The following is a 12,486-nucleotide window of genomic DNA, read 5'->3' on the forward strand; positions in this document are numbered from 1 at the left end:
AAAAAAAAAAAGGAATTGTTCAATCACGGCAATAGCAAATCTCACCATTAGAATTTACTTTGGGAATGAAACTTTCTAATCAAATCTTAATAAGTACTTCAACAACTGCCTATGTAGGATCCATCCAAATAACTTTAAAGACCAAAAACTATAAAGACTAAAGGACTTCTTTTCTTCCAAGGTATATTAATTTAAACATTTCAATGTGAAATTCAGCCTTGCTATCTCAGATTTACCAAAAAAGGAAAAATCATAGTCAGTGATCACCATGAAAGATCCAGAAATGGACCTACGAGTAGACAGTTCAAGCCCTAATGACCTGTATTTGGGAGACATAACATGCCATTTTAGTACCACCATTTGTTCAGAGTTGCTCTTATACAAATAATAATGCTAAAGAATGACCCTTCATAAAAAAAAAAAAAAAAAAGAATGACCATTCATGAATGGAAAATGACAAAGGCACTGCTTTGCAGAAGAATTTTTATTGTGGGATTTACAAGAAAAATTGTAACATAAAGGAGGGGACTTACTGAAAATAGTACTGCATTAATTAATTAAAGATAGCTATCAGTAAAATAATTAGCAGAAATAGATAAGAAGGTAAACATTATATGTCTATATATGTCTAAATAGAGACACTGCATAAATACAAAATCAAAAATTATTTCATATTATTAAATCAAAATACAAATCTTGGAAATCTCCCACTCTCATTTCTTGCTTAAAATTTGGTAATTTTGAAAATGATAAAAAAATAGGGAAAAAATATTAAGAAACAAGTCGGATAGTAACAATCATTATGAGCATTTTCCTTTTCTGTAAAATAATTCAATAAAAATAAAGCTGGAATTTACGTATTACCAAGTTTATGAATCCATTTACATTTATTTCATTTAATCAGAGAGACTAAGTAATTGCTTGACATAACACAGCTACTAAATTCAGGAACCAGGATTGAGATCTTCTGATTTCAAACTCCAATATTAATTTACCACCAAGTAAGTCCTTTCCAGGGACTAAATTCCTGGGACTAGGATGGGATGTAACACAGAACATTATAGCATAATCATGAGAAATCATGGAATCACAAAATATTGATTATAAATACTACCAAGCCCTCCATAGAGCTCCTTTTGGGATAACTTAACGAGCAAACATGAACATCTCAAAGTAACTGAGGTTGAAAGACCCATTATACTAAAACCAGTCCTTTGACAGATCCTTTCCAAAACAAAGTAAAAATTATAAAAAGCTGAACAGAAAAAGGAAAATACAAAAAAGAAAGCTACAAACCAATTTATCTCATACAGCCTCAAAAATTCATAACAAAATAGAATTCAGCAACATATGAAAAGAATTATTCACCATGACCAAGTGGGACTTATTCTAGGGATGCAAGGGGTCTAGTTTTCCAAAATCGGTAAGTATAATCCAAAACATTAACAGGCTAAAGAAGAAAATTCTCACATGATCATGTCAATCATTTGACATAATTCAGCATCCAGTCAAAAATCCGTAAGAAAAACAGGAATAGAAGAGAACATCCTCAACTTGATAAAGTGCATCTACTAAAAACCTATAGCTAAGATCATATTTAATGATGAAAATCTGAATGCTTTTACTCTACAATCAGGAATAAGGCAAAGATGTCCACACTCACCACCCTCACTTAACACTGGAAGTTCTCCTGTGAGTTTTAGCTAATGCAACAAAGCAACAAAAGGAAATAAACACATAACAGTCTGGACAGAATGACATAATTGTCCCTGTGTAACTGTTAATTTTAGGGGACAACTTGATTGCATTAAGGGACACCTCGACATCAGGTAAAGAATTATTTCTGGGTATGTCTGTGAGGGTGTACCCTAAGGAGACAGGCCTGTACATTGGTGGACTGAGGGGGGAAGATCTGCTCTCAATGTGGGCAGGCACCATCCAATGGGTTGAGAACCCCGGTGGAACAAAAAATCAAAGGAAAGGTGAATCCCTTCCCTCTCCCAGAGCTGGGACATCATCCTTCTTCTCCTGCCCTTGGACATGTTCCCCAGCATTTGGATTCCAGGCCTTGCCCTCAGGGGCCCCAGGTTCAGCCTCAGACTGAGAGTCAAACCACTGGCTTCTCTAGTCTGAAGACTTCAGACTTGGACTGAACCCTGCCACTGACTTCCATGGGTCTCCCACATGTAGATGGCTTGTCATGCGACTTTTCAGCCTCCATGTAAACCAGTCCCCCAATTCCATTTCATCTGTCCATCCATCCACCCATCTATTATTTCTTATAGTGATTCTGTTTCTACCTATCGGCCTGCCTAGCTATTGACCTACCTCCCCTGTTATATTGGTTCTGTTTCTCCAGAGAACCCTAATACACCCTCTTTCAAGATAAAATGATTGGTTACTTGTAAAATCCTGAGAAATCACCAAAAGCCTTCAAAATACTTATTCAAGGTTCAACATAAGAAAGGTATCAATTCTCCCAAAATTGCTAAACAGGTTTAATGCAATTCCAATCAAAATCTTAGCAAGATTTTTGAAAATATAAACAAAATTATTCTAATTTACAAAACAGATAAAGGAACTAGAATAGAACCATTTCAAAAAAAGAATAAAGCAGGAAAAAAATATTAGTCTACCCTATTTCAAAACTTATTACATAAAGTATTTAAAGCTACATGGCTTTGGCAGAGCAATAAACATGTAGGTTAACATAGCAGAATAGAGACTAAGAAATAGACACACACCAATATGCCCACTGATTTTAGAGAGGCATGCAAAATCGATTCAATGGAAGACAGACGATCTCTTCAAAACACGGGCTGGAGCAACTGGACATTCACAGGCAAAAAACGAACCTTGACCTGTGGCTCATACCTCATCAACGAAGTTAACTCAGAATGGATCGTGGACTTACATGTAAAACACAAAAATATGAAATTTTAGAAAAAAATGAGGAGAAAATCTTTGAGACCTAAAGTTAGAATTGCCACCAAAAGCATAATCCTTAAAAGGAAAAACTTGCAAAGTAGACTTCATTAAAATTTAAAAACTTTTGCTCTACCAAGACTCTATTAAAAGATCAAAAAATAAGCTCCAGACTGGGAGAAAAGATTCACAGATCACATATCCAACAAAGGGCTAGTAACTAGACTACATAAGGAGCTTTCAAAACTCAATAGTAAACAATCTGGCAGTTCCTACAAAAAGTGAAACATGACCCAGCAGTTTCGCTAGTAGGAATGAAAACATGCATCCCCACAAAAACCTGTACACAAATGTTCACAGCAGCGTTATTCATAAAAGCCAAAAAGTGGAAACAATCCAGTATCCATCGAATGATAAATAAACTGTGATAGATTCATACAATGGAATGTTATCTAGCAAATACAAGGAAATGAAGATCTAATACATGCTATAATACAGATTAACGCTGAACCATGACGCTAAGCAAAAGAAGCCAGTTACAAAACTTAACGTGTTGTATGATTCCACTTACGTGAAATGTCTAGAAGAGGCAAATCTATGAAGGCAGAAGGTAGATGGGATTAGCCTAGGGTGAGAGGGATGGAGGGAATGGGGAGCGATGTTAATGGGAACTGGGGGTTTCATGTTGGGGGGACGAAAATGTTCTGAATTTGATTGTGGTGATGGCTGTCCAACTCTTTAAAAAAGCCAAGAACTTCTGAATTATGCATCTTCGAGGGTGATTTTAATGGCAAATGAATTATATGTCAGCAAAGCTGCTTTTTAAAAGGTTTGCTTTCCTAATGTTCCAGAACCACCAAGGTATCTGTGGTGCTTCTGTGTACCCTCATGGTACTTTCTCTGCCATCCAGCTAAAGAAAGAGGGAAGAAAGAAGCCAAAGGAAACACTTAAATAAGAAAGCAAGGCTCGGTGCCTGTAGCTCAGTGGCTAGGGCACCAGCCACATACACCAGAGGTGGTGGGTTTGAACCCAGCCCTGGGCCTGCCAAACAACAATGACAACTACAATAACAAAAGAGCTGGGCATTGTGGCAGGTGCCTGTAGTCCCAGCTACTCAGAAGGCTAAGGAGAGAGAATCACTTGAGCCCAGGAGTTTGAGGTTGCTGTGAGTGGTGATGCCACAGCACTCTACCCAGGGCAACATAGTGAGACTCTGTCTCAAAAAAAAAAGAAAGCAAAACTTTCCCTCAACATTTTCTTGTGTCAAGAAGGCCTGATGTTCCATGTTTTAATTTAAAAAAAAATTAAACTGCATCCTTGATTTTTACAACATTTGTAATTCCATTAATCCTCAGTCAAAATCTCAGTATGAGGGCTGGGTGTGGTGGCTCACTCCTATAATTCCAGCATTTGGGAGGCCAAGGCAGGCGGATTGCCTGAGCTCACAGGTTTGAAACCAGCCTGAGCTGGAGTGAGACCTTGTCTCTAATAATAGCCAGTATTATGGTGGGCGCCTATAGTCCCAGCACAGTACTCTAAGGGCAACAAAGTGAGACTCTGTCTTGAAAATAAATAATAAAAAATCTCAGTATTATCTTGTTAAAGTCAACAAAAAGCAATAGACTTGTTTACTTCAAAATTATATACATTTCAGTTTTTAAAGATCAGTGAAATATCCCAATTCCCCTAAGACTGGGCACTGTGATGCTAACAGACTACTTAGTATGCTTAACCTTTTCTGGGAGATAGTAAAGGAAACAAGATCCCGAGAATGGGCAAAACAAATCACTACACTCGACTCCCACATCCAAGTGACAGTGCTCGTTTAGAACTAACTTTAACTGTTTAAGGAGATGATAGATGCTTTTCCCTTTGAACTTCTCAATCATGTAGTTATGGTAAAAGATTATTAAAAGCCATTATTTAACATCCCTAAGCATAGCAATCATTATCTATAAAAGAAGGAATAACATTTAAAACATTCTGAACTATAATTTGGTTATTTCTAATCACCACAGTACTAGTCAGTACCTAGACTTTCTCCAAAAGCAGAACAAAAAACAAATCGCTGGTTGCCAGGGGACAGGTGTGTGATAAAAAGATTGGCGGTGAAGAGGTAGAGCAAATGTATTAGAATGTTGAAAGTAATCTGTGTCATAATTGTGGGAGTGGATATATAACTATTCACATCTGTTCAAAACTCCCAGAACTCCAGAACATCTTTTAAAAGGATGAATTTTACGTACGTCAATTACACCTTAATAAACTTAACTTTTAAAAAGATACAGTAGAAGGTATTGTAGAAAAGACAATTGAAGATTATCCCAGAATACAATGCTATTTTTTTTTTTTTTTAGACACAGCCTCAAGCTGTCCCCCTGGGTAGAGTGCCGTGGCATTACAGCTCACAGCAACCTCCAACTCCTGGGCTCAAGCGAGTCTCCTGCCTCAGCCTCCCAAGTAGCTGGGACCACAGGCGCCCGCCACAACGCCCCGCTATTTTTTGGTTGCAGCCATCATTGTTGTTTGGCGGGTCCGGGCTGGGGATTCGAACCCGCCACCTTAGGTGTATGTGGCTGGCGCCTTAGCCGGTTGAGCTATAGGCGCCGAGCCTACAATGCTATTTTTAAGGAAACACAGAGACCAGAAAAAATGTTTTACTTTCTTCCAGATACAACATGCCTAAGCTTTTTGCAGCATAAAAATCACTTCCTCGCTATCTACCATCAAAGAGGATGAAATATTTCTTAGAAAAATGAAAAAGAGTCAAATTAGAAAATGCTTATATGGATGCCAGTTTGTTAATAATCAACATTACAAATGTTGTCAATTAATTGTATGGTGATACTTTGGTATTTCTTATGTACTAAATGTAAATAAGTAAGTTTATTTGTCAAATTATACCATAAATTCTACGAAGACTTTCTGGGCATCTCTCAAATATTTGTCAGGGATAGATATCTCGTAAAGGTTCAATAAATACAGCTTGAATAGAACTGAATACCTTCTATTCCATGGTACAGATTATGTTATTTAAGTGTACTAGAAAACAACAGTAAGGGTGTTTTTTGGGGGGAAAGATACAATAAAAAGATATAACAAAGAGATGAAGAGAGTAAAGAGATATCATAAATTAATGGGAAGATGTGAAACTTTAAAAAATAGTCAGTGAATCCCCAAATCCCGAAGGCACAGAATAAAAAAATGTATGTACATTATAGCAGACAATAGTTCTGTGTGAATGAGTTCTGCACTGTAAATCAAGGGTCAATTAAAACAATGGAATGGAGGAGAACATTGGTGTTTAAGTGTGGACACCACAGTAAAAGGGGAGAGGGAGGGCTGTGGCCAGCAGCAGAAGTGAGAATTAAAGGACAAGGAGAAGCCGACTCAGATTTTCACAGCTCCCTCTGCACCGTGAGAGCTCTACAGAAATAAAACTTCCCATGCGTATGCAATACTTTTTAATCGCTTTAGAAAAGTTTGTCAAATATAAACAGGGAAATATACTCTTCAAAATCCGTGAAATGAAACTATGTTCAACTATCTCCAGCAGTAAATTCAGATATGTTATTCTAAAATGTGTCTTTCATCAGCTTATAAACGACCTTTGTAAATGTTTTCCCAATTGGCTAACTGTATGAGTCATAGTAAATAGTATTAACTTAGAAGACTATCATGTCATGGGATTAACTTGAAAATCAAGAATAAAAGACTAAATTTTAAGATAGTAATATTTAAAATGCAGCACGTTATCCAATGTTGAAATCTTAAACCCACTGCAGTTCATTATAATTTTACTGTTTTAGTGAAGATTAGACGTGAGTGATAAACAAGATCGTCAGGACGAAGAACAAAGCAGGATATTTATAAACATTAAGCAGAATTATATTTCTCATTCCCACGGTAACGCAGATTTCCACTGAAATTGAAAAATGTATCCGAAAGAATAGAAAGTATTTTATCAGTTTCTCACAACTGTGGCTTTCCCATGGTCCAATTAAAGTACACTGGAGGCAACAATTTGATATGAACAGTTACTGTAAATGAAGTAAAATTTAACAGTCAGGGAGCATGTGAGTAGCTACCGTTTCTTTTCAGGCAGAAGCCTTGAATTTATTGGAAGCAGATCTCTGCAGTGACTGACCAACTCTGCCCCACATTCCCCACAATCCTTATGACAGACAGACAGCCTGCCTCACATTAATTCACTTCACACCACTTCTATCGATCCACGGCCGGTTCCCTAGTCTCTCCGCACACATTGCCTGTCTGGCTGCCTACGTCCACATCAGCACACACACACAAAGGCCATAGAAAGATAACCTTTTGCTTTCCATTAAAGACACAGTCTCCACTTTTCCTCCTGCAGTAACATCAAAAATATAAAACATAACAGTCTATGTATTGTCTTGTAGAAAAGTCTTCCTGTGAGCAATGTTGGGGCCATGTATCCCTTATTCTGAATAATGATCATTTCACTTGCTCAAAAGCAAGTTAGTTTACTAAAGGCCACAGAGCAATTCGGGAAATAAAATAAGCAAGTTGTCTTCAAGCTTGAATAAGGATGTAATAATTATTTGGCAACATGAGTTTTGATCTGTATTTTTAAAGAAATTAAATACCTGTATATTTTTTCTTAACTAGTGTTTTGCTTTTTCTTTTTAGAAAATTGCTCTTATGTAAATTGTAACTATAAGCAAGTCTGAAAACAAAAGGAACATATTTACCAAAAAAACACACAAGGACTAGGAAACAGGAAGTATAGTGTACCAACAGGATACCAGGGTGAGTGTACAGAGCTTTATCACTCACCTTTCGCCCCAAACCTAAAAATGATCCATGACGAAAGCATCCCTAATACTTTTAATTCACTGCATGTACTTTTTCAAAGATTGCAGCTTCATTTGCAGTCTATGAGCTGACTTAACACCAAGTTTGGTTTGAAGAGACAAAAATAAAACAAGATTTATATTGTTCAACCTACAAAGTGTTGTGAGACAAAGGTAGAACTATCTTGATACACAGCTGTCCTAAAGCATAAAATTATAACCTCCGGCTGACTTAAAAACCCAAATAGTAATAAGAATTATATATCTCAGAACTAAGCAAAGTATGTTCTCATACATAAGAAGATGCCTTTGCAACTCTTCATGGATTTATCTTTATTTTTATTTTTGCTAGCATTACACAGGCTGAGATTACACCATCAAGTACTAACAAAAAGAGTGCATTAAATACGTGCAGTACACCAATATGTTTTTATTTATAATAATAGTAAGTTGCTTTAGAAATCAAAGGAAGGGAAGCTGATGAAGTCTGCTGAAGCTGATGGCTTTAAAATAAGGAAGTTAAGCTCTGGATTGAACCTAAGAATGGGATGGATGTGAACAAGAGACAGGCTGGCACCACCACTGAGAGTGAAGCAAAGCCAGTGCAGTGATGAAGACAGGCAGCCCTGCAATGTTCCCTCATCGTCATGAATACTCATGGAGCGCTGGGGCTACTACCTAACAAGCCCGGTAACAGGTACTAGAAACACGAAGGTGGAAAGACAAAGCCTCAGCTCCCAGGAATCTCCATGTGAGCTGAGGCTATGGGGCGTCATTAAATGATCTCTCTGTAGCAATGTAAAGAATCACTCGAAAGATTCAAAGAATAAAGGCAGCAACAAGGCCAATGATTTTCGGACCATGCTACTGGGAGCCTCTGAGTCCCCTGGATGTGCCAGAAGCAGGGAGACGTCCACACGCCCCAACGTTCGCTCTTTACACATGACTGTGCGGGCACACGCACGCGTGTCACATGTTTTATAGACGTCTTCACGTGAAGAAAGAAAACCCTTTTTTTTAAAGGCTGAAAATGAATGATCTAGATTAATTTTTAAAAAGAAGGACAGTATAAGTGGGGAGAAAAATCAAGAACAGTTTTCAGATAGAACACACAGAATGAGGTGGCTCTCTCTACGTGGGGTACTACGAGAAGGGAAGATTCATTCCTTTAACTTGTTGGAATGGCGGTTATGCTAAACAAAGCAGATAAAAACCAAAGGGGGAAACGCAAAGACTTTACACTAGAGAAACCAACAAGTATGTGGAAAATGCTGATTTATAAATAGTGAAAATGCAGCTCATTAACATGAAGAAAAACAAGCTCTTCTTTGGGTGAGGTGTGGAAGAGAAATCATCCAAAAGACAACTTCACAAGAAGAAAGTAGTGGGTGTTGAAGTATATATGAGAAGTTAACAACGGAATGAGACTGAGTGAAGACAACCCCACAAAGACCCGGATGCCTCTGCAGACTTGGATGACAAGAGAACAAGCACGGGGAGAGGTGGGCAAAGCACGACACGGCATCTGAGTGAAGCCAGAGCCCCAACGGCAATGAGAAACAGGGTCCTGATAGAAAATCTCAAACAGGAAGGAAATAGGGTTTTATTCTTTAAGACAGACACCTGGGTCCAGTCTGGAAGATGGAGTAGGATGGCGGGTAAATGCAATCATCAGGCTGCTGAGGTTGTTGACTGTGCAATAATAATAAACAAGAACGTGAATCCCTGAGATTTAGGGTTAAGTAAGGACAGTCTTATCATTTCTCTTTCTGGTCATCAGAATAATTCAGGAATTCAGTTTTGGACAGAGCCAAAAAGAGCTATATGAAGACACAATTATGGAGGCAGAGAGTTTAATCTGCTGCTGATTATAATCGGTGCCTAAAGACAAGACACCATCCCAAACACCGTGATCCCTAATGTTGAAATCCCAAAAGATCAAAGTCCCTAATGTCTAAAATTCTGCATATCTAAAAGTCCCTAAAGTCTAAAATCCCCAAAATCATCATTCTGGAAGATTAAAATCCCAAACGTTGAGGTTTTGAAAGCTGAGTACTGGGGAAGCTATTAAAGTCATTACATAAAGCATAGTTGCATCACACCAGGCAAAACTATCACCTTGCTACTGTCTTTATTTGGAAACGAAGTATGGTTTAAAGAAATGTGTGTGGGTGCCATAGTGGATTTTTCAGCTCAATTTTAGGTGTTAATTTAGGACTGGATTATTGAATGCCTAGAAATCTCATGAGGCATTATTTTGTCTGTGCCTTTGAGGGTGTTTCCCGAAGAGAGTTGAGTGAACTAGTGGGGAAGGCCTATCTCTCTGAGTTGGTGAGCACCACCCAATCAGCCAAGGGTCCAGAGAGAATAAATACTGAAGGCAAACTGGTCCCTCTCTGAGAGCTGGGACAGAGTTTTCTTCTGCTCCTTTGGACGTCAAAAATTTGACTCCCTGAAAATGCTTTCCCACAATGTTGACTTTGTGTGTAAGCATTGTGTCTGCACGTGAAACGGTTGAAACTTCTTCAGTAAATGAGGAGATGACCCTTTTGCACGTCTACATTTGTCAAAAGATAAAATTTCTCAAAATTTTGGCTCTCTGGGCAACTGCATATGTTTGGTGGTGACGGACCACAATCTTTGATCAATCTTATCAGAAGACTTAGGTTGCCCATTGTGGTATTTCAGATGACTGCAATTTTAAAGCTGGGTAAACACAGCGACCAACCAAAATCTATGCATTTATACACTTCACTTTTTGACCTACCTCTTTATGAGCAGGTTTGTCTGCTCCTAACTGTAATATGTGTGTGACTGTTGTTACTAAATCTGAATATTATGCTTACAAAAATATGTATGTTATTATTGCCTATTTCATTGTGTGACATGGCCTATGAAATACTATCATGTTTTATGTTTCTCAAATAAAGCACCTTTCCAAATGTAAAAAGTGTCTTTGATCACCTCCTTCATTGACCGCCTGCTTAAGTTGACCTAATCTCCACAGCCTGGCCATGTGCCACATGTACATATCAGTACAGCAGGCCTAGTTCCTCATGTTGAATACCTCTGTGTGTTGACCAGTTGTTACACTCCCTTGGGTGGTCAACTTACAGAGGTTACACTGTATTTTTTCCAGAATATTAGGTCCGTTTGTATATTTTTAAGATTTTAATCTTTCAGGACATTGACTTTTGGGATTTTAACCTTTCGGGATTTCAATACTCAGATTTTTAGGTTTAGAATTCTGTCTTTCAGGATTACGGCCCAACTCCAGTTTAACCTGTACTTGTACATTGTTCCGGAGAGGTAACCAATGACAAGCAATGTTGTGTCTGGCAACGCAGCGGGGCTGCCTTCCGTCTGTGTGTGCAACCTGATCAATACAAGATAAAAGGCAGTGACGTGTTATATGCTAACTAAATCCAATAATGAAGTTCAGCACGGTGCCTAATATGTAGTAAGCGCCAATAAGTAGCATGGTAAGTATCATTCGTGGTACTGCTACTGCTTTTGCTAACACTAATTTTTGCTTCTTACTATTTTTTTTTCCAGGAAGTATTTCACTACTTGCAGGGAAACATTCAATACTCAGCTTTTTGATGAACCCATATGTTTAGGTTTCTTAAAAAACTTTTATCAAACATCATGTCCTCCCCTTTGAGATCTTCATTTCCAAACATATTATGGTATCTAATTATACATGAAACACTTGAAGGCAAGGAACAAATTCATCTTATCTTTTGTTGCTACCAAATATTTTATTTTCAAATATCTACACACACGCACAGGAGCACGCGTGCACACAGACACACACACAGAGGTAGGAAAGATGTTACTCAACCGCCACAGAAAAGAACTAATCTGAAAATAAAGACGTGATAATTTTATTTTACTATTATCCTAGTAGATGGCACATTTATTTGGCAGCAATATGCTATGAGATCACACATTTGTGATATCCCATCCATTCTCACAATGAATTAGATAAACAGCGTAATGTGCTCTGACTTTATTATTTAAGAATGTTCAGTTCTTCTATAGAGGACAAGAACAACCATAAGGTGGATAAATCTCTTTAGAAGGGGTATGTGTAAAGCATAAACGAATGAGCAACCTGCAAGAAAACAGGCAAAACTCATAAGATGCATTAAGTGCAGATGCTTAAGTTGTACTTGAAAATTACACCTGGTCTACGTAAAGAACCCTCAAAACGCAACACTGTGAAAATCACAACCCAAGGAGAGAAACTGAGTAAAAGATTCAAACAGACGTTTCACCAGTGAGGCTCTATGGCCGGGAATAATCGCGTGCTCAACACCGTTAGCTGTTAGGGAAAAGCAAAGGACAATCGCAGTAAACCCAAAACTCATATCCACACAAAACTACATACGTGAATAGTTACTTCAGGTTTATTCATAATCACCAAAACCTGTAGGTGACACAGAGGTCCCTACATAGGTTAATGGATACACATACTTTGGTACAGCCATATACAAAATGGAACTCTGGTCAGCAATAAACGGAGTGAACAAAGAGCACGCAGTAATATAAGGGAAGCTGAAACGCACCGTGCCGCGGGAAAGAGGCCAGACCCCAAGGCTCGTGTCATATGATTCCAGTGACGTGGGATTTTGGAAAAGGCAAAACTAAAAGGATAGAAAACATATCAGCGGTTGCTAGGGATTAGAAAAAGAGGGGTTGATTACATAAGGGGATATCTGAGGG

At 38.1% G+C, this 12,486-nt stretch overlaps 1 protein-coding gene across 1 annotated transcript in view; it reads right to left on the bottom strand.

Annotated features, from left to right (window-relative positions):
- WDR7 (WD repeat domain 7) overlaps positions 1–12,486 on the bottom strand; it is a 356,864-nt gene that overhangs the window by 191,715 nt on the left and 152,663 nt on the right. The gene's annotated exons all lie outside the window — the stretch shown is intronic.

This window comes from Otolemur garnettii, unplaced genomic scaffold, assembly GCF_000181295.1.
Source record: "Otolemur garnettii isolate 467f Iridium unplaced genomic scaffold, OtoGar3 scaffold00027, whole genome shotgun sequence".
Taxonomy (NCBI): Eukaryota; Metazoa; Chordata; class Mammalia; order Primates; family Galagidae; genus Otolemur; species Otolemur garnettii.